At 37.1% G+C, this 23,691-nt stretch overlaps 1 long non-coding RNA gene across 2 annotated transcripts; it reads left to right on the top strand.

The window, feature by feature from the left end:
• The first annotated feature begins 296 nt into the window (after nucleotides 1-296).
• LOC141584085 (uncharacterized) lies at nucleotides 297-23,119 on the top strand. 2 transcript variants are annotated; one of them, XR_012517039.1, is made up of 6 exons: nucleotides 297-506; nucleotides 799-850; nucleotides 12,540-12,617; nucleotides 13,223-13,371; nucleotides 14,799-14,833; nucleotides 20,395-23,119. It is a non-coding gene; the product is annotated as an uncharacterized LOC141584085 (long non-coding RNA). The 2 variants fall into 2 exon arrangements; XR_012517040.1 differs by lacking the exon at nucleotides 13,223-13,371.
• Nucleotides 23,120-23,691: the final 572 nt, after the last annotated feature.

The raw sequence follows: 23,691 nt of genomic DNA, 5'->3' as shown, positions 1-23,691 counted from the left end.
GAGAAAGACGTTTGAAAAGCTGACAAGTTTCTGAAGACATGAAGGTGCTGAGAGGGTGGCATGACTGGTGAGAACACGGAAGCTCTGCGTCCCTTCTCACATAACTTGCACTATGTACTTCTTCATCTCACTGTTTACCTGTGCACTTAGTAATCTCATTTATAGTAAACTGTTAAACTTGAGTGTTTTCCTAAGTTATTTTAGCTGTTCCGGAAAATCATCAAACAAGAGGGTTACAGGAACCTCCTGTTTGTAACCACATCAGAAAGAAGTTGTGGTTCAGTTGGTATCTGAAGTGAGAGCCAGCCGTGTGGGCCTGAGCCCGCAACTTTTGGGGACTGCACTAACTCTGATTAGTAGCAGAATCCAATGGAATTGTATGATGTGCAGCTGGCACTGGAGAATTTTCAATATGGGACAAAAATTCCACACATCTAGTGTGTCAGAAGGAAGTGTTCTGGAAGTATGAAATTTTGTCTTAATAAAAGTGTTTTCTCTATTTCTATGTAAGTAATTACTGATTCCAATAGGGTTTCAGTCTATTATCTCATTTTTTTTTTAATCTAATTGCCCATCTATTTTTGTTTCCTTACTCTCCCTTTCTTCGTTTGTATTACTCAGTATATCTTATTACTATTTTTGTACTGTCTTTATTTTCTCCTTTTTAATCTCATTTTTTAAATGGTTACCCTAGACATTTTTAAATCAATTCTTAATTACAAATGACCTGGTTCAGGTAGTTTCTTCACACATGTACTTCAGTTGGAACTCAACTAAAGGCTCAGTGTTCTTTTGCAGGTTTCTGCAGCCCTCACTTTCTGAAGCTATCTGCGCTCCAGGATCCCTTCTGGTGAGTTCTAGACTTCTTGCCTCCTCCTCGCACCTGAATTTTAACTTCATCTCTTCAACTCAAAGAGACTACAAAATGTAGCTAGCTTCCCTCTCCCTCCTCTGTGGTGTGAAAATTTTCTCCAAGCAGTAAACTAGGATAAGCATGGTGCTTACCTTATTTCTTTCTCCATTGTTAAGAATGAGAATTTTGAGGTTTTCGATACTCCAGGTTTGAAAAACATTTGTTTTTTCCATTGTTAAACGTGATACGGTACATCCAGGCCCTGCTAATTGTCCTATTTGGAGGTAGACGTCTCCCCACATATTGTTTTCTTTTAAAAACTTTTTAAAGTATTTGCTTATATATATACACACATACATGGCCATCTTTTTACTGTTAATCTACCTGTCTGCATGTTCTAAGTGAATATATTTTGTGAACCATAGAGGTCTGTTTTTATCCAATCTAAAAATCTCTGCCTTGTAATTGGAGTGTCCAGACCAGGCGTCCCCAAACTTTTTGCACAGGGGGCCAGTTCACTGTCCCTCAGACCGTGGGAGGGCCGCCACATACTGTGCTCCTCTCACTGACCACCAATGAAAGAGGTGCCTCTTCCTGAAGTGCGGCGGGGTGGGGGGAGGGCGGATAAACGGCCTCAGGGGGCATGCGGCCCGCGGGCCATAGTTTGGGGACGCCTGGTCCAGACTATTTATAATTCATGTAATTATTGATATTATGAGATTTACATCTAGTACCCTGCTATTTGTTTTCTATTTGTCTCCTCTTTTCTTTGTTCATTTTTTTATCTTTGTTTGCTTCTTTAGATTGGGCCTATTTTATCAATTAATTTTATCATCACAAATGGTTCATTGATTTTATCTCTTCTATTTTTGGGTTGGCCAATGGGTTAAAATATAATAATTTCATATTATTATAATTTATTTTCAAGTAATATATGACTTCACATACAACATAAAATCTCGTAACAGTATGTTTTCATTTTTCTACTCTGTCCTTCATAGTACTACTGTCATACTTTTTACTTCTATATATATTATAAAGTATAAATTGTTTTTTAAGCTATCAATAATTTTTACATAGATCAAATAATAAGAAAAAAACCCTTGTTTGTTTATTTATATTTTTACCATTGCTAATTGTGTGTGTGTGTGTGTGTGTGTGTGTGTGTGTGTGTTCAGTTCACAATTTCACTCTGGCAACATTTTCCTATTCTCTAAGTCTTTGGTGTCTTAACTCCCAGTAGACATCAGAATGTTACTGATAGTTTCAGGAAACAGACAGATTCCTAGGCACACAGGGTCAGGTCCCTAGTGAAAGAAACCCAACCTTCAAGCCAGAAGACAGCCTGAAGCCTGCAACTGGGCTACCCATTCCAGGTAGAATCCACGACCTGGAGTGAAAACTTCCTCACTGCTTTTTAGCCAACCAAATACTGCTTTTTCCAGGCCCATCAGTGGATCAATCAGTGTGCACTCCCACATTCTGAGCCCATAAAAACCCAAGACTCAGCCACACATTGGGACTACCCACCTTCAGGTGGGAGCTACCCTCTTTAGGTCCCCTCTCTACTGAAAGCTATTTTGTTACTCAATAAAACTCTTTGCTTTGCTTACTCTCTGGTTGTCCATGTAACCTCATTCTTCTTGGGACAAGAACCCAGAACCTACCAAATGGAAGGTGGAAAAGGAGCTGTAACCCTATACCCCTCCTGCTCTCTGCCAGCACTGGTGGCCACCACACATGAGAGGAAGGGGCAGCAGGGTTGGGCCAGCCCAGGATCCCTAGGCCAGAGCGGGGCAGTGGGACCAAACCAGATGTAATAACAAACTGAAACACACACCCCACAACTCAATTCACCATGCTGAAGACAGAAGAAATGAACAAACTGTGAAATGCTGGAGTTCCATGGTTACTGGCATCTCCAAGTTATTGGGCACTATCATGTTCCTCTCATCCAGATGCCAGCCAGCACCTAAGGAAAAATCCATTTGCAATACTCTTGGTCCAGCTGCAGCCTCACACAGAGCGTGAACCTGTGCCAGCACCTGGAGCTGCCCACCTCACCTCAGCAGCTGGCACTCCTGGCTGTGTGCGGTGGCCAGACCCTGCACTCACTCACTCACACGCCCCTCACTGCTCTGCGCCTGGCTCACTCTCAGTGGGCATGGGATCTGGGCTGGTAGTGTGAGCTGAGCGCAGCCTGTCAGACAGCGGGTGGAGTAAGCCCAGGGGGTACAAGTGAAACGTGAGCACAAGTGCTGTCAGCCACAGAGGTTTCTGGCTGGCAAAGTGGCACCCAAAGGATCCTGTGTCATTACTATATTTGAAGACAGGACCTACAAGGAGATAATTATGTTTAGATCAAGTCAATGAGCACAGCCCTAATCTAATATGGTTGATGTTCTAGCAGAAACAGATAGAAATACCAGAAATGTATGCACACAGAGAAAAGGCTATGTGATGTCACAGCAAGAAGGTGGCCATTTTGGCAGCCAAGATAGAAATATTAGGAGAAACTAAACCTGCTGACCACTTGGTCTCAGACTTCTAGTCTCCAGAACTATGAGAAAATAATCTCTATTGTTTAAGCCACCCACTCTATGATTTTTTTTTTTATGGTAGTCTTAGCAAATTAATGCACCAGGAATTTTCTTTAATAGTATTTGGAGTGCATATCTGCTGGAGATTAATCTTACTATCTTTGTATGTATGAAAAATTTCTCCTTCATTGTTGAAAGATATTTTTGCTGGTAAGGAATTGTGGGTGGACTTTTTTCTTAAGTAATTTAAGAATGTCGTTTCATTGTCTTATGGCTTGCATTGGTTTGTTATTATCTCTGCTTCTCTGTATAAAATGTTTCTTTTTCTCTGGCTGTTTTAAAGATTTTATTTTATTTTATTTTTTTATTACACTTTCGGTTCTGGGGTACACGTGCAGATCATGCAGGATGGTTGCATAGGTGCACACATAACCAGGTGGTTTGCTGTCTCCATTCCCCCTTCATCTATATCCAGCATTTCTCCCCACATCATCCCTCCCCACCCTCCCCACTCTCCACTGTCCTTCTTCTAGCACCCCCCAACTGACCCGTGTGTGATGCTCTACTCCCTGAGTCCACATGTTCTCATTGTTCAACACTGGCCTGTGAGTGAGAACATGCAGTATTTGGTCTTCTGTTCTTATGTCAGTTTGCTGAGAATGATAGCTTCCAGATTCATCCAAGTCCCTAGAAAAGACATGAATTCATTGTTTTTTATGTCTGCATAGTATTCCATGGTGTATGTGTGCCACATTTTCTTTGCCCATCTATCGTTGATGGGCGATTGGGTTGGTTCCAGGTCTTTGCTATTATACATAGTGCCGCAAAGAACATACATGTGCATGTGTCTTTATAATAGAACAATTTATAATTCTTTGGGTATATAGCCAGTTACGGGATTGCTGGGTCAAATGGAATTTCTATTTCTAATTCCTTGAGGAATCACCACACTGTCTTCCATAATGCTTGAACCAATTTGCACTCCCACCAACAGTGTAACAGGGTTCCTATTTCTCCACATCCTTTCCAGCATCTGTTGTCTCCAGATTTTTTAATGATCACCATTCTAACTGGCATCAGATGATACCTCAATGTGGTTTTGATATGCATTTCTCCAATGACTAGTGATGATGAGCATTTTTTCATACGTTTGTTGGCCTCATGTATGGCTTCTTTTGAAAAGTGTCTGTTCATATCCTTCACTCACTTTTGAATGGGTTTCTTTGTTTTTTTTTTTTCTTGTAAATCTGTTTTCTTTGTAGATTCTGGATATTAGCCCTTTGTCAGATGGGTAGATTGCAAACATTTCTTACAATTCTGTTGGTTGCCAGTTTGCTCTGATGATTGCTTCTTTTGCTGTACAGAAGCTCTAGAGTTTAATTGGATCACATTTGGCTATCTTGGCTTTTATTGCCATTGTTTTTGGTGGTTTAGTCATGAAGCCCTTGCCTATGCCTGTGTCCTGAATGGTATTGCCTAGGTTTTCTTCTAGGGTTTTTATGGTGTTAGGTCTTATGTTAAATCTTTAATCCATCTGGAGTTAATTTTAGTGTAAGGTGACAGGAAGAGGTCCAGTTTCTGTTTGCTGCACATGGCTAGCCAGTTATGCCAATACCACTTATTAAAGAAAGAATGCTTTCCCCATTGCTTGTTATGGTCAGGTTTGTCAAAGGGCCAATGGTTGTAGATGTGTGGTGTTGCTTCCAAGGCCTATGTTCTGTTCCATTGGTCTATGTCTCTGTTTTGGTACCAATACCATGCTGTTTTGATTACTATAGCCTCATAGTATAATTAGAAGTTGGACAGTGTGATACCTCCAGCCTTGTTCTTTTTGCTTAGGATTATCTTGGCTATGTGGGCTCTCTTTTGGTTCCATATGAAGTTAAAAGTATTTTTTTTTTTTCAATCCTGTGAAGAAAGTCATTGGTAGCTTGATGGGGATAGCATTGAATCTATAAATTACTTTGGACAGTATGGCCACTTTCATGGTATTGATTCTTCCTAACCATGAACATGAAATGTTTTTCCATCTGTTTGTGTCCTCTCTTATTTTGTTTATAGTTCTCCTTGAAGAGGTCCTTTATATCCGTTGTTAGATGTATTCCTAGGTATTTTAGTCTCTTTGTAGCAATTGTGAATGGGAGTTGACTCTTGATTTGGCACTCTGTCTGTTATTGGTGTACAGGAATGCTTGTGATTTCTGCACATTGATTTTGTATCCTGAAACTTTGCTGAAGTTGCTTATCAGTTTAAGGAGATTTTGAGCTGAGATGATGGGGTCTTCTAGATATACAATCACGTCATCTGCAAGTAGAGACAATTTGATTTCCTCTTTTCCTAACTGAATACCCTTTATTTCTTTTTATTTGCCTGATTGCTCTGGCTAGAACTTCCAATACTGTGTTGGATAGGAGGGGTGAGAGAGGGCATCCTTGTCTAGTGCCTGATTTTAAAGGGAATGCTTCCAGCTTTTGCCTGTTCAGTATGATATTGGCTGTGAGTTTGTCATAAATAGTTTTTATTATTTAGTACCTACACATGTACTCTTGAACTTAAAAGTTCAACCAACCCAACGAAAAAAACAAAATGACTATTTTAAGCTCAGCTGGAGTCATTTGTATAAAAATCAAAGAAAAGGAGAAAAGATAAAATAATTTGGAACTGTGTTATGTAGAACAAGTGCCACCCCTACCAATTGGCTTTAATTTAGTTATAAAGGCTCATATGGTTTACCTTCATTTTTCAAATATTGGTGAATTAGATATGGCCTACAGTAAAATAAAATTTTAACCTCAGAGTCTCTGCTAAGAATTTTAATGGGGAGATGGTTCTGTTTTGGAAACGATATGTGGTTAGAAACTTCCTGGTAGTAATAGTCTAAACCAGGAATTACATGGTTTGATCTAGAGATAAGGTGGAGAATGTAAGTCATCTGGAAAATAATGTAAATCTATATCTTCCATTGTGGTTACAGAAAATCTTTAAAAATTGTATTACCTGAAGAAAAATTTCCTCTTTCTTTCTAAGTATTATGTCTTCTACAACCCCTAACAATTAAATTAATATTTATTCTAGAACAATGTATATGTTTGTGATTGTATGTGTCTTATACTGCTAGAAATACTACAAAGCCACAAATTTGGATTGTCAATACCACACCTGTTTTTTGGTTTTTTTTTTTTTTTTTTTTTTTAAACCATGTAGTACAAAAAGTCATTCTGGTGAGAACTGAAAACATCTCTATCAGCATGCCTTAGTTATTTTTTTTCCTAAAAACAAATAAATAAAAAATTCAAAAAACCCTCTAACATGAAACTAAACCAGTAAACAACTTTACTATTTTCAAGAAATGCCTACAAATCAGTTCATCAGAGATAAGTTTGCTCACCTCAGTAAACAGATAATTTATCATAAGTTTAAATATCATGTCACCACCTCACCTCAATGCGTTCACCAACCCTAAATTATTGTGTTATAAATATTGTCCAATTGTAATAATTACCCTTCTTGGAAAAATCTGCTTTAAACCCATCCCATTTTGAAAACCCTTGAGACCAGACTCCAAATCCTCTAAATTTCCTCCAATACTAAGACTCTGTCTGCTTTACTACAATGAGTTTGAATATATTCTATTAGTCTTTATGAACAGAGTATCTGATGACACCTTTGGGAATTCAACACTAGGCATTTCTTGCCAATGCCACAGATAATGCTAGTTTGTTTTTGTTTTTGACTTAATCATATGTATTGCCTTAGTAAGGAGGAGAAGAAAAGGCCCAAAGTAAATACCATTCTTGTGGGTGATGGTAGTGTATTGCTAAGGTAATAAGAAAAATTTATTATCTTACTACATCATAATGCAGCATCTCTCCTTGAATGACAGAGCAGCGTGAAATTGAGATTGGGAAAAAGGCTCTGAACTGGTTTGTGTCCACAGATGGAGACGCCAGGCCAGCATCAGTCTTTTCCTTGTACCCTGGCAACAGTCATATTTAGTACATATTAAAGTCCTGCCATATCTCATTACCCACCTACCCTCTCTAGTTATGCCTATACCTTCAAGTCACAGCCACTCACTAGCCTAGTGGTGTACAGAATTACGGGGCTGACAGCAAATGATAGTATTGTCTTCCCTACATACATTGCACTGAAGCTGAGGCAGCAATAACTTCACTGCTCCACAGAGGCTGGCCAGCAATGAGTGCCCAGTAGGGCAATGTAGCAGCATGGACGGTCTCTGAAAAGGGTGACAGATACCTCCCCTTTCTCACATATGATTTTTTAAAATCTATTTTCATGAAAAAGGGCAGTAGAATTTTGGGTTAGAGTTACAAAGGTATATTTACTGCTTTATCTTTTCTCTGAAGTCTCTTCGGGTTTTTTTGTCCAGTAAAGAAGAAACAAGAAACAACTGCAATTTCTGCTGTGAACTTCTATCTCCCCACAGCCCTGTGGATGTCTAGAGAAGACACTGTAGTTCTTTCCAAGGCAAAAGTAGCAAAAGGAGGTTGATGATCAGGAAGTTGGTCGAAGGTTGCTGGGTGGTTCTAGAGTTGTAACTACTAATGAGAGTTCAGTAATTCAGTTCTCTCAGCCACGGGCACCAGGCCAGCTGCTATTTTGATCAAACAATTATTTATCCTGACAAGGATGGAACATGTGAGAAACCTCTTGGCAGTAGAATTTGTTTCCTTATTTTAAAGCAAGATGATAAATTATCTTGAAAAATGGGTTCTTATTATTTTTCTAATAATATACATGTATATAAAAGTAATATGTGAAGTACAACACTCCATAGTATTAATACAACTCTTTCTAACTAAAATGAACATTGACTTTCTTTTTTAAACCCAGGATTGGTAAAGGTCTAAATAATCTTTGCTACCCAGTTAAGGTAGAAGTAATCTTCGTTTCCTAGTTAATTATTCACTATATGATAATCCCTGTTTCAGTACTCATCTAAATGTTGATCTCCTCCACAGCGTCTTTTGTAATTGACTAATGTTGGAAATGCAAAAGATTAAATGAGAAATGGAGTTTCTCCTTGTCTTTCAGTCACAAGGTTAACTATGCTTTTTTAAATGGGTAGACAGCATATGATACAATAAAGAGGGCACCAGTGGATGAATAAAGAAATCAAAGTTCCTACTTGGGCTCAGTAATAAATTTCTATGGCCTTGGGGAAATAATTTAACCTTGAACGACAGTTTCCATTTTTCTAATTCTTTAGAACAAGGGTTAGCAAACTTTTTTTCTTTTACTTAGTAGTAAATATTTCAGGCTTTGCAGGCCATTTGGTCTCTTGCAACATCTCAATTCTGCTCTTGTATTGCAAAAACAGCTATAGAAGATATGTAAATGAATGGGCATGGCAAATTTTCAGTAAAACTTTATGGACAGTTAAATTTGAATTTCATATTATTTTCATGTCTCATAAAATATTTTTTTGTTTTTGTCCCAACCACTTTAAAATATAAAACAATTCCCAGTATGTGAGCTGTGTAGAACCAGGCTGCAGGCTGGATTTGGCATATGGGCCCTGGTTTACTAACCACTGCTCTAGACGCTTCCTAACAATAAAATTCTTGAGTTTGGAACAGGCAAAGAACAAGCCAAGTGAAGAATTAAAATGTGAATAAAGAAGCTTTTAGAGAAGTTGTAGAAGACAGCATGATGAAGTGATGTTTCTGGAAGAGTACAACAAGCAACTATGGTAGTTGTACTGAAGGATGACACAGAAAGAAAGAGTAGCTCAAAAGAATAGACTTGCCAGGTTGATAATCAGAATATCTAACAACACATCTTTGGCTTAAACCAAAACTAGAATTAAACCATAAGAAACTCTAGGGATAAGTAGAGATGACTGTAGACAGGACATTATGTCTGTACACATGCATATTTGGATGTACAGTGGTCATTGACACACAGAGACTCACAGAAATCCTTTAGTGACTCTGAAGAAGATTAGACATGCCTAATAATAAATGCTTATGAGAAAAGAGGAACAAGGACATGACCATAGAATGAGTAGGGATAAAATCATTTTAAGTAAGCTTGCAAAAGAGCTGCCTCTTGTATCAGTGTAATTTGCTTAAGAATAAGTTGTACAGTAATAGGTGTGGCTAGAGCAAGTTGGCATATTGACTTCTGCATATATCAACAAGAAGCAAAGAAAAACAATATGATTTAAATGTATAACACCGACACAGACATTTATTTCATGTACTGGCTCTAAAGGAGGTGACCTGTATTATTACTGTCTGGGTAACGTGCTGAGTCGTTTTTGATAGGCTATGATTGTTTTAATAAATATACTAGAGTGGTATGGATCTGTGACTTGCTTTATTTATTCAGACCAATGTCTTCAAAGGCTTCAGCCTAATCGGCATGAAAATTAATTTATTTTTCTATTTGAGAAAGAGATTCGAAAAAGATGACTTCCTTTGCCCATGTAAGAAGATAAACTAAATCACACAGGATTGAGATAGTTCCTAATTCAGCAAAACTGTACTTACTCTGACGTTTTACTAAGGGTGAAGAAAATATAGACACATTGGAAATATTTTACAAACAGATTTTGTGAATAAAAGTAATAACTAGCACTGGAGTGTTTTCTGTAGAGTGTTGTTTAAAGTAATAAATAAGTAGGGTGTAACTAAGGGATGATTAAAAGAATAAATATTAGCATTCTTCCTAAGAGTTAACAACCATTAATTTGACTCCCCTTTTCCTCATCAATTATACTCAGATGTATAATTAAAATTAATAAGATGTTGTTAAGAAAATATTTTTACAACTTTACATGGAAAACATTGCTGACAATAGGTTTTGTCTTAAAGTAGGAATTCTTTTAATGGACTCAGAAATATTCATCAATGAAAAAAGTCACCGACTACACAATAACTAGTATTGTATTAAGTAAATGCATTAGTTTTCCCGTTTTAGAACTCAGCTAGTGAGATTTTAGTGGCATGATGTTCTGGAACTCTGTGGTTATTATTCTTATTTCACAATAAGCACTCAGCCTCTTCCGGATTTAATATGTATGGAAGCTCAATTGTGGGAATGTTTGTAAAGGTGCACCTGGTTCTTTAGACTCCAACAAATGAAGGAGCACCTATTAAGTTGCTAAGACATTAGTGCTCTCAGAAGTCTATTACTATGTTAAAAATTATGGTGTATACCAACATCAGTACGTTCTCTCCCTTCAGTTTCTGTTAACAACAATGCCAGTGCAATTCCTGCTGCTTTGTGAAATAATGTTACCTGTGTCTGGCTGACATGCAGAAACTTGTATTTCCCCTCTGTTTTTCCTCTCCAGTAATCAGGTATTGATCATTCCTGTGATGTTTGATTTAAAAAAAACGTTTCACATTATAATAGAGTGATTTATAACATTCAAGTCCTAAAAACGTTTGTTAAATGCAAACAGATGTGAAACTACTGGCTTTTCATTTTATGTGACTAAGGTGAGTGATTGATAATTTTTTTTCTAATGTCTCTGTCACATTTTAGTATCAGGGTTATGCCATCCTTAAAAAATAAGTTGGGGTGTGTTACCTCCACCTTTATTTTCTTAAAAAGCCTTATGTAAGACTTGTTATTTCTTCTTTAGATGATTTATAGATTTTAGTGATGAGCCATATGGGCCTGTAGTTTTCTTTGTGAAAAGGTTTTGATAATGGGTTCAATTCCTTTAAAAGTTACAGAGCAATTAAATTTTCTATTTCTTCTTTTGTCATATTCGGTTAATTATGTTTTTCAAGATTTTTTTCTCATTCCACTTATATAATCATATTTATCAGGATAAATCATATTTATCAGGATCAACTTTTTCATTGCTATAGGTAATTTGTGTTTCTTTACTTAATTCTTGATCAATCCTTGTTAAGATTACCAGTTTTATTAATCATTTCAAGAAAAGATTCATGGCTTTGTAAACTTACTCTGTTGTTGGCTCATTTTCTATTAATATTTCTTAATAGAAATACATACAGTAAAGATCATTCTGATAAGGTGTGATGGAAATAAGGAATATCTTACTGTGAATTGGAGTAAAAGCCATCCTTGTTATATCGTAGCAAAGATCTCGCCTCCACTGTGTCCATGTTCTAGGGTTTTATGAAGGTAGAACTTAAGAATGTTGAACTAGGATTTCTGGAAGAAATTTCTAAACAAATCAGAGAAGGAACTGTATGGTTACTTTGAGCTGCTTATACTGAGATGTAGGAGCAAATGAATAATTTAAAACAGAATTTATAACTAAAGGGAGGAAAGTCAAAAAATCTGGAAAAGTCACAGCCTGACCACGTTAAGAGTAAACAGGCACGTTTGGGAGAAATTGCTGAGCGTGTGGTCCAGTGATTACTTTCTAATGAGATTAGCATGAGTAAGAGAGTTTGGCTGTGTATTAGGACAATGGAGAAAAGGCACAGGTCTAGGAGGACAGCATGGCTTTGTGAGACGCGCCTGGAGTTCCCTGCGTCCTTACGTTCCTCCTCCTTGGATCCTGGTTGCTCCAACCATGTCTCAAGTGACTTCAGGTGTAGCTACCTCCAGGCGTAGCTTGTGCCGCAGCTTCAGAGGGCACAAGTAATCAGCCTCGGTAGCGTCCACACCATGAAGTGCTAATTCTGCAGGTCTGCAAAATGCAAGAGAGGTAGAGATGGGGTGGTCTCCACCTAGATTTCAAAGGACATATTAATCTTCCTGGGAACTCAAGCAAAAACTTGCTTCAGGGGTGAAGTTGCCACAGATAGTCCCTACCACGGTAATGTCTTGTGGAGTGTGAGTGCAGCCACTGCTGGGTTGGGCAACTGGCAGCATGCGGCATCCACCTGGGAAAGCTACAGACACTGGGCTCCAACTCATATGAATAACCATGCAGCACAGCCCTAGAAGCAAGGGTGCCTAAGGCTGCCTTGGGGGCCTAAACCCTATCCCACTATGTCAAGAAGACAGCATATGGAATAAAGTATTATTTTGCAGTTATAAGATTAAATGTCTACCCTGCTGAATTTTAGATTTGCTTGGGCTGGGTACTTCTTTCTTTTGGCCTATTTCTCCTTTTAAAAATTGAAATATTTACCCAATATTTCTCCCACCATTGAATCTTCAAAGTCGACAACTTGTTTTCCATTTTACAGGCTCATAGCTGGAAGGAGCTTGCCTTGAGTCTCAAATGAGACTTTGGACTTAAAACGTTTGAGTTGTTGCTGAAACAGGTAACACTTTGCAGCTATGGGGCGATTGTATTTTGTATCTGAAAAAGATATGAGTTTGAAGAGTCAGGGGCAGAATGCTATTGGTTTGACTGTGTCCACTCTGAAACATACGTTGAAATTTGATTCCCAATTTGGCAATGTTTGGAGGCGGAACCTAGTGTGAAGTGTTTGAAACACAGAAGTACTTAGTTCCCAGAAGAGTGGGTTGTTATAAATGAGATCAGCCTCTCTTGTATGTCCCTTTGCACTCATCTGCTCACCTTACCGTGTTAAAATGTGTGTGTTGAATGAAGAGACCTCCAAACGGGCTTTGTGCGAGTGACATCACTGTTTATTAACCTGGGTGCAGGTGGGCTGAGGCTGAAAAGGACGTCAGTGGAAGGTGGGGGGATAGGAGTTGGTTTTATAGGTTTGGGTGGGCAGTGGAAAGTTACAGAAGTAACTTCAGGGTGGTTTTTTGCAAGCTGGGAGGGGATCGTAGGGTATGGAGTCACCAGGTTGACCAAGGTCAGTTACAAAGTCCAGTGACCTTACCAATGAATGTCTCAAAGTTTAGTAGATGCAGCAGGCATTTATCATTTTTTCCTTTTTTTATGGTCTTCCAGTTACTTTAGATTTTCCAGGAGCTCATATGGCATGTCCGTGCAGGTCACAGAGGTTAACATTGCATTCATGGGGCAGTCAGTTGACCTAAAAGACCTTACATACTGCTTGTCTACTATGTTGTGATGTAGCACACGGTCCTAACTAAAAGGTGAGCAGATAACAGCACCATGCTTTTGGACTAGAATTGTCACCAGAATTGAGAGACAAATGAATCTATTTTCTTTATAAATTACCCAGTCTCAGGTGTGCTGCTATTGCAACACAAATGAACAAAGACAGGAGGTGATTAACATTAGGTAAGATATTTAGGGTAGAAACTTCATGATGAGACTGGCAGCTTTATAAGAAGAGGAAGTGAGACCTGAGCTAGGACATTTGCTCTGTCTTGCCACATAATGTCTCTTGCCAAGTCATGACACAGCAAGAAAGCCCTCGTTAGATAGCTGTGCCATGCTCTTGGATTTCCCAGCCTCCAGAAGAATGAGCTAAATAAGTATCCATTCTTTATAAATTACCCTTCTGTAGAATTCAAATATAACAACAGAAAGTGTTTTAAGACAATTATGTCTTCAGATAATTAAGGCATAATTAAGACAATAGAATTGTTGAACTTACAGAATGCAGGTGGTGGGGGAATTGAGAAGATGCTAGTCAAAGGATATAAAATTTCAGCTGAATAAACATAGAGTTTACAAGGGCATGGGTAAATGGATTGAACAAAAAATACTGCTGTGGAGAGCAATGCTGCAGTCTTTCAAAAAAGCAGTTTGTGTTAATTATCTAAGATTTTTAATTCTGTATACTTCTAGGGATTTTTTCTAAGGGAATACATATGGCTCATATACAAATACCAATATATTAATCTGAGCATTATGTATAATAATGCAAATTTGAAAGCAAAGGATATTGATTTAATAAACTGTCACATTCATATAATGTTATATCATGTAGGTATTAACATAGTAACAAAAAAGGTATTCTAACTAATATGAAAGGCTACATTCATGAAAAGTTATTAATCTAAAATCAAGTTAAATGGTTTATTTATAACATTTCTTTGTCATATAAACTTTTTATGTGCATGTAGAGGGGATACCAAAATGTTAACAGTGATATTCTCTGGGTAGTGAGATTATCAATGACTAATTTTCTTTTTGTATTATTTGTATTTTCAAATTTCTTATAATAAATAGATATTATTTTATAATAAAAAAGTTTTCTAAAATTGCATTGCATACATTATGTAGCTTACTCTTCTTTTTTCTTTTAATTTCCAATTTATGCATTTTTCTAATCACAAGCAAGGTCAAGAAATTGAGAGAGAAGATGTGGCTAATGAGTAAGATTCCCAAGGAAGATCAATAGTGATTAATAATTTAAAAAAAAAGAAAAAGAAAAAGTAGATTAAAGAGTCTAAACAAAGTTACGATAGACTGGAAATATCGGTTGCTAAGTGGGAAATCATTGTGCTAGAGTAAAATGGGTACATTAGGAGAGCTGAAGAAAGGATGATGGAGAGTACTGAGTTCTGTATTATAATGGCTTTTCACCTATTTCCTGTGTTTGACTTTACAGAAGGCAGACAATGGAATACAGCAAAGTTTCTCTAGGTAAGAGCCTGTTAACACTCAGGTGTCATCAGCCATAAGCTGCATGAAGAGTAAGGTCAGTCACACCATTACACCATTGCAAGGTACACCAGTGTATGAGGGTCATCAAAACAGCAAGAAAGCAGTAATAATGCAGTTGGGGCTCTACAAAGAATTCTAATTGTAATTTGGAAACATGTAATGGAATCCTCCCTCTGCCAAAGTGGAAATGATAATAATATTTCTTATTTAATATTATGGTTTTGATTTAAAAATCTCTTTGTAGGCAGCAACCCTTTCACTAGTAAATAAATATAAAAGCAATATTTAGGCCGGGCGTGGTGGCTCAAGCCTGTAATCCCAGCACTTTGGGAGGCCGAGGCGGGTGGATCACAAGGTCAAGAGATCGAGACCATCTTGGTCAACAAGGTGAAACCCCGTCTCTACTAAAAATACAAAAAATTAGCTGGGCATGGTGGCGCGTGCCTGTAATCCCAGCTACTCAGGAGGCTGAGGCAGGAGAATTGCCTGAACCCAGGAGGCAGAGGTTGCGGTGAGCCGAGATTGCGCCATTGCACTCCAGCCTGGGTAACAAGAGTGAAACTCCGTCTCAAAAAAAAAAAAAAAAAAAAGCAATATTTAAATATTGTCAATTTGAAATTATGCCAAATTATTTTTCTGCCTAAGAGCAATAGTAGGTTGTATTTTATTTGTACATCCAATTACAAGTCAGAAAAAGGGATTTAACAGGGTTCCAATAAAAACATCTCATGTTCATGGATTGAAAAATTCAGTATAGTTAAAATGACCATACTGCAAACTACAGATTAATTGGTATTCTTATCAAGCTACTAACATCAGTTTTTATAGAATTTATATATATATATATTCCAAAGTTCATGTAGAACTTAAAAAGACTCTAGATTGCCAAAGCAATTCTATTCAAAAAGAACAAAGCCGTAGACATCACATCACATTACCCAGCTTCAAACTATACTATAAGGCTACAGTAACTAAAACAGCCCATTTTGTACTGATACAAAAACAGACATGTAGACCAATGGAACAAAATAGAGAACCCAGAAATAAAGCTGCACACCTACAGACATCTGATCTTCAACAAAGTCAACAAAAATAAACAATGAAGAAAAGACTTCCTATTCAATAAATGATGGCTGGGATAGCTGGCTAGCAATATGCAAAAGAATAAACCTGGACCCCTACCTATCACCATATACAAAAATTACCTCAAGATGGATTAAAGATTTAAATATAAGACCTCAAACTATACTAACTCTGGAAGACAGCCTAGGCACTGCCATTCTGGACACAGGAGCTGGCAAAGGTTTTATGATGAATGAAATCATGTCCTTTGCAGCAACATGGATGTAGCTAAAGACCATTATTCTAAGTGAATTAACACAGGAACAGAAAACCAAACACCACATGTTCTCACTTATAAATAGGAGCTACACATTGGGTACATGTGGATATAAAGATGCAAAAATAGGCACTGGAGACTACTGGGAGGAAGAAGAGGAGATTAAGGTTCAAAGCTAACTATTGGGTACTATGCTTAGTACTTGGGTGAAGGAATCAGTCACATCCCAAACCTCAGCATCATGCAATATAATCATGTAATGAACCTACACAGGTACCTCCTGAATATAAATAAAAGTTGGAATTATTTTTTTAAAAAATGAGTCAGGAATTTCAATTCATGACCCTATTGGAAAACACCAGATCTGAATATGCAGAAGCAGTCAACCAAATGTTTAGACCTACAGTATATTTTATAAAACAAAAAAAAAGAGCACTATACAACTATATTAGTCCATTCTCATCCTGCTATGGAGAAATACCTGAGACTGGATAATTTATAAAGGAAAGAAGCTGAATTCACTCACATTTCTGCAATATTGGGTGGGGCCTCAGGAAACTCACAATCATGGCAGAAGGCAAAGGAGAAACAGGCACCTTCTTCACAGGGCGCAAGATGAAGTGAGGGCAAGCAGGGGAAATGCCAGACACCTGTAAAACCATCAGATCTCCTGAGACTCACTCATTATCATGAGAACAGGGTAGGAGAAACCACCCCCATGATCCAATTAGCATATCAACAACACACTTAGAGGAATGCAGACCTCTTAAATGACCTATTAAAGAAATGAAAATAGATTTTTAGAGACTGGTAGATATAAAAATAAAATAAAGAAACATTGTAGAGGAGCTAAACTATGCAATTAAACTGAATCCATATTTGAAATAGCAAAAAACAAAATGAACACATCAGAGAATTTGAGAAACCATCCCAGAATATAGAAAGAAAGTTGATAAGTATAAAACATGAAAGTTATCAAAGAGAAGATGGTATCTGTGGGAGGAAAAAAGCAAAGGATTTGATACTTTAATTATAGGTATTTCTGAAAAAGAATCAAATTACAAAACTTGAAATAGAAACTAAAATCAAGTATACAATTTAAGAAAAATTTACTCTTCTGGAAAATACACTGTTTGCATTGATTGATTTAAAGAGAGTTCACACAACATTAATGAAAAGATACTCACTTCCTGACCAAATATTGGAATTATAAGACAGCAGAAACATTAAAGGAGTATTTGGACTAAAAGAAATAAATCCAAGACCAGGAGTGTGGCACAGGCCTGTAATCCCAGCACTTTGGGAGGCTGAAGTGGGCAGATTGTTTGAGCCCAGTAGTTTGAGACCAGCCTGAGAAACATGGCAAAACCTTGTTTCTACCAAAAAAAAATAATAATAAAATAAAATAATAATAATAATAATAATAATAATACAAAAATTAGCCAGGAATGATAGAGCATGCCTCTGGTCCCAGCTACTTGGGATGCTGAGGTGGGAGGATTTTTTGAGCCCCAGAAGTTGAGTCTGCAGTGAACTGTGATGTGATTGTATCACTGCACTCCAACCTGAGTGAAAGAAGAAGACCCTGTCTCAAAAATAAAAAAAAAAAAAAAAGAAAAAGAAAAGAAATGATACAGCTTCCATAAGTGGAGGAACACCAGGGCTCTTGTCTTAGGCTGACTTGCATAAAACGACATGGACACAGGTGGAGTGGTTTTAAGGAGTGGAGAGTTTAATAGACAAAAAAGAAGGAAGAAGCTCCCCTGTACAGAGACAGAGGGAAGGGGGTTCTCCAAAGCTGAGAGAGGAAACCTCAGTGCAGCAAATACCAGCATTACATGAGGAAGCTGGAGGAGGCAGTGTCTGATATGCATAGGGCTTAGGGGATTGGTCTGGCCAAGCATGTCATTCATGTAGCCCTGGAAAAAACTGGCCTTCCCACCCTAGCCTTTTAATATGCAAATGTGGCACCATAATGTTCTACACACGTGGGGATATGTGGGCGAGGGCATGTTGCCAGGCACATGTGGGGTCAAGGGCAAGAGGACAACAGTGGGAGTCCCTATGTTTGGGTGGAATCAGCTTCTAATGGCTTGCATTTGCCTATCAAAGGTTGCCTGACTAGCTCTAAGAGCCAGGTTTTCCTGCTAGAGACATTTCTGGAGCTGCTTTAAAAGAGACAAAAATTTTCCAAGACGCCCTTTCCTTCTCTTCCTGCCTAAAATAATTTCTTTCTTTCTTTCTTTCTTTTCTTTTTTTTTTTTTTTTTTTTTTTTTTTTTTTTTTTTTTTTTGAGACGGAGTTTCACTCTTGTTACCCAGGCTGGAGTGCAATGGCGCGATCTCGGCTCACCGCAACCTCCGCCTCCTGGGTTCAGGCAATTCTCCTGCCTCAGCCTCCTGAGTAGCTGGGATTACAGGCACGCGCCACCATGCCCAGCTAATTTTTTGTATTTTTAGTAGAGACGGGGTTTCACCATGTTCATCAGGATGGTCTCGATCTCTTAACCTCGCGATCCACCCGCCTCGGCCTCCCAAAGTGCTGGGATTACAGGCTTGAGCCACCGCGCCCGGAATAATTTCTTAATGTTAAGCATGCCCTGAGTGAAGTGACCACTTAAACAGGCTTTGTGTGAGCAACAAGGCTGTTTATTCACTGGGTGCAAGTGGTCTGAGTCCGAAAAGAGAGTCAGCAGGGGGTAGTGGGAAAGAAGTTGGTTTTATAGGTTTGGGGTAGGCAGTGGAAAGTTACAATTCAGGGCAATTTTTGCAAACTGGAGAGGATGTCGCTAGTGAGGGGGAAGGTCTTGTGGGGGAGGGTGTCACAAGGTCCAAGGTCCAGTGCCACAAGGTTGGCTTATTAGTTTAGCCAGACAATGGTGGAAAGTCATAAGGTGATCAGGCACTGCAGGAGCTAGCTATTCTTCTTTTGTTAGTCAGGGGTGGGGGCTGTCACAAGGTTGACTAAGACTTTCCAGCTCGGGGAGTCCATCTGGAGGTGTGGATCACAGCGGTCACCATGTCATAGTCCATGGTGCAGTCAGTTCCAAGAAACTTGCACTTAATAACTTCTATGAAGGAAGGAAGGAAGGAAGGAAGGGAGGGAGAGAGGGAGGGAGGGAGAGGAAGGGAGAGGAGGGGAGGGAAGGAGAGGGGATGGGACGGAAGGGAATAAATTCAGGCCACAATCTCAGTCTTATCTGAATATTAAAAACCAGAACTCTTTTTATAAAGTTTTGAAGGAATAACAATTTTGAGAGTTTTACTTCTTTGTTTTTAGCAACCAGAAGAGAGAATATTGATAATTGTTTCATTGAGTGAATAAAAGAATAACAATTAGCTAGTTGACCATCATGTATAAAGGCAAAATACATTAATAAATATTTAATATACATCCATGCCCACCCATCAGACAACAAAAGAAGTCTCTTAACATTGTGTTGATAAAGAGATGTATTCTAATTAAAATTTTGAGCACTGAGAAGTCATAGTATCAAGTAGACCGGTAGTTCAGTCAATGACAAAAGGGGCTGAATAGACTCACAGCTGCAGGTTGCCATGCTAGAGAACCCAGAAGTCAGTGCAGGGGTTGCTTCCCAAATATGCTTCTGGATAAAACTTCAAAGAAAATTAAATTGTCATAACTTTTTTTTACTCATTACCTGAATTAGCTGTAATTGTCATACACACATGTGCACATACACACAAATTTCTCCTGAATTGACCGTGAGTTTAAAAAGTCAGTTTTACTATTACTAGATAAATGCCCCATCCCTCATTCCAACAGACAGGGAATGAAAATACAGTAAAATATGGTTATCTGAGATCCAAAGGATTGAGTTCAATTATCTATGCATTTTATTTTCTGTGTTTTCTAGTCTTCATCAGGTATTTATATTGAATAATTATTTGTTTTCAGAAAAGAAATATAAAATTATTATCTGTAGTGGTAGTTCAAGATTTTGTCCCCTGGTGACTAAACATCTTTGAAAGATATATATCAAAACAGGAACCCAGTTTTTTATTCTATTGATAATTTCAATTTAGAGTCCAGTAAAATACTGAGGAAGCAAGACATCTTTGTACATGTTATGCTTGCTTTGGGGAGCTTTCTAGGCATACAAGTGCTGATTTTTTTTTCTCTGTGTTTGCTTTTAAACTCTTAATCGTATCCTTCTAACCAAATCGACAATTTGAATTAGATCTTGATGCTGCCTCTGATCTCCTGATTCCCTGCTTCCTTCCTTCCAAGCATGAAAAAAACCATCACTGACTTTCACGATACAGGGCATTTTCTAGAGTCTTACTTGATTCAGCAGATTTACCTGAGAGTGAACAAATGAAGCATGAAGATTTATATGGAACTGTCTAACTCAAGCACATGTCATTATATCATTAATAAGAAGAATTAACTCATTGACTCTGCTGTTTTCAGGCTTCAAAGTCAATTTGCTTTTATTGTAACTAATTGGCAAAAGAGAAGAGTCAAATGATCAGTTTGCAACAGGAGACGCCATGCCATTTGCTACACAATCAGTCCACTGTGTTCTGTCAGTAAGGATGGACCAAAAGAGATCACCTTCAAATTTATTGTTTTAATAAAATTTATTGACCTGTGATCAGTGGAAATGAGACTATGCCAGCCCTCTCTTTTGTGAAATATGACTTTCCAAATATTATAGGAGCTACAAAGTAAAATAAATATTTTTGTGTAGGGTAAAGTAGATTCTTCTGACCTACCATGTTGGGTTTCTTACCCTTGCTTCTATGTCAGAGTCCTTTTGGCTATACATAATAATAGAATGAAACAGAAGGCTTGAGAATATCATTATAAATGCGTGGTTACTAAGAAGGCAAGAAATGATTCTTTACCTAGTAAAAATAACTAGCTACCTAGAATTTGAATGCAGGCAATTGAGTTATCCACAAATTTGGTATGCCCAGGGAAGTTAAACTAGTACAATCAACACCTCATAAAGATGTCTGGATGTTTTGGGGAATAATGTCGCAGACAAATAATAATGTAGCTAGTAGAGAAAATCATTTCAGAAGTGGTCTGTCAATCTTAATGCAAGTTCTGCACAATGTAGAGTGCACCACTGAACTCCATTGTTGGCTCTTACTACACTTTGTTTCACCCTGCCGAGGTGATAGCTGGGAGTAAGACATCAACCTGGATGCTGCTCTAGTCAAGCCACTTCAAAATTATCAAGATTCTATTGAGTCAGATTCAGAACTGAGTGAAAATGGGCCCTTAAAGAACCATATTTCAGTCTCAAATAGTACGAATTGGTGCTGTGTCCTAACAACTTATCTAAAATCTTTAGTAACTTGATATGACAATTTTTAGCTGTATATATATTATCCTGGTATGAAAATGAGAAAAAGTATCATTTGCTTTGGTTGATAATATGGTTTATCTATTTCTTCAATATATATTGAGTGCATATTATGTATTCTGTACTGATATCAGCTGAGATAAATCAGTCAAAACAAAACAAAAGCAAAGACAAATGCAAAAGCCAAGACCCTGATCTTAAGAAGAATGCATTATAAACTTGTTACTTAGTAGGCATACTGTAACATGTCATTAGCGTCACATACAAAAGATTTAAACAGAATTTTAATTTTGTTACTCAGCAACTTTGTTGGATGTTCTTATCTATAGTAATTTTCCCATATATTATTTTAGGTTTCTGTGTAGAAAACCATGACAATTGCAAATAATGGCAATTTTATTTCTTTATATCCCATCCATATTTATTTTACTACTATTTTTCATTTCATTTTACCATAATTTACAAAAATTGTTATAAAAACCTTTGGAATCAATTTGATTTCTTCATTTGTTTTTATTTTTGACATTTTAAGTAAAGTATGATATACATTCAAAAGTGCACAAAACTACATATGTAACTTTATAAATTACCACAAAGAGGTAGCCATCACCCTGATCAAAAAGCAGAATACTACAAGAACACTGAAAACCTCCATTAGACACTTTCCAGTTATCACCTCTACCTTCTGCATGAAAAGTAACTAATACATGGACTTTGAACACCATAGTTTTGTTTTCTTGTTTTTGGAAATTTTATAAAGTCATATAGTATGTTTTCTTTTGTATCCAGCTTTTTTCTTTTCTATCTAGCTCTTTTACTTCATAATATACCCATGAGATCCATCTTTTTTTAATCTTAAATTCTGTTACCATCATATAAATATAGCATGATTTATTTTTATATTTTTCCACCGATAGACTTTTGGATTGTTTCCAGTTTTTGTTTATACAACAAAGACTGATATATAAATTCTATATATGTTATTTGGTATACATGTACATGTATATATTTTTAATATATACCTGTAAGTGGAATAGTGGGTTTATAGAATAAGCATACAGCCTTAATAGAAATTGATACTCAGTTTTCCAAAGTGGCTGTATACTTTAGTTGTACAAACCAAAAGTGTATTTACAATACCACCAACAATGTATAAACATTCCTGTTTCTTAATATCCATGCCAGCATTAGGTATGTCTTTTAATTGCAGCCAAATTTGGTGAGTGTTTAATTATATCTAATTGTGTTGTTTTTTTAATTTTCCTGAATACTAAAAAGGTTACTGAACTTTTAATATTATAATTTATTATTTTGATATTTTAATGCTTTATGTTTTTCCTCTTCACATTTAGAATTTATACCTGCAACAGACTCTTACATATGGTGTGAAGTAGAAGGAAAAATTGAATTATTTCAGCACCATTTTCTTCAGTGCTGCCTTTGATATAAATGAAATGTATGGCTATAATTGGGTAAATTTCTAGACTTTCAATTAATTTACAGTGTTCTTTTGTTTGTTCTTGTACCAGCATTCTGTTGTATTAATTATATACCTTTACAAATAAAAGTTGTATTCATTAGAGTAAGTTGTTTAACCATGTTCTGTTAGAAGATTTTTATTATTAGAATTTTTAACTTTAATAAAAATTTTATAATCATGTGCCAATCTTTAAAAAACTTATAGGAATTTTTAAGATTGCATTAAATTTCTAGATTTATTTAGAGAGAATTGCTGACTTCAAATTTTGCATCTTCCAGATTGTGAACAGAGTATATACTTAAGTTAATTTAAAAATAATTTTTGCCAGGCACTGTGTCTGATACCTGTAATCCCAGCACGTTTGGAGGCTGAGACAGACAAGTCACCAGGTCAAGAGTTTGAGACCAACCTGAAAAACATGGTGAAACCCTGTCTCTACTAAAAACACAAAAATTAGCTGTGCGTGGTTGCACATACCTGTAATCCCAGCTACACAGGAGGCTGAGGCAGGAGAATCGCTTGAGCCTAGGAGGCAGAGGTTGCAGTGAGCCAAGATCACACCACTGCACTCCAGCCTGGGCAACAGAGTGATACTCTCTCAAAAAAAAAAAAAAAAAAAAAAAAAAAATTCTGAAGAACATTTTATGATTTTAGAAGTATTTACACAAACATTGTTTTTA

The sequence above is a fragment of the Saimiri boliviensis genome, chromosome 3 (assembly GCF_048565385.1).
Source record: "Saimiri boliviensis isolate mSaiBol1 chromosome 3, mSaiBol1.pri, whole genome shotgun sequence".
Classification (NCBI taxonomy): domain Eukaryota; kingdom Metazoa; phylum Chordata; class Mammalia; order Primates; family Cebidae; genus Saimiri; species Saimiri boliviensis.
The sequence above is the reverse complement of the archived record's forward strand: the minus strand, read 5'-3'. Positions and strand labels throughout refer to the sequence as shown.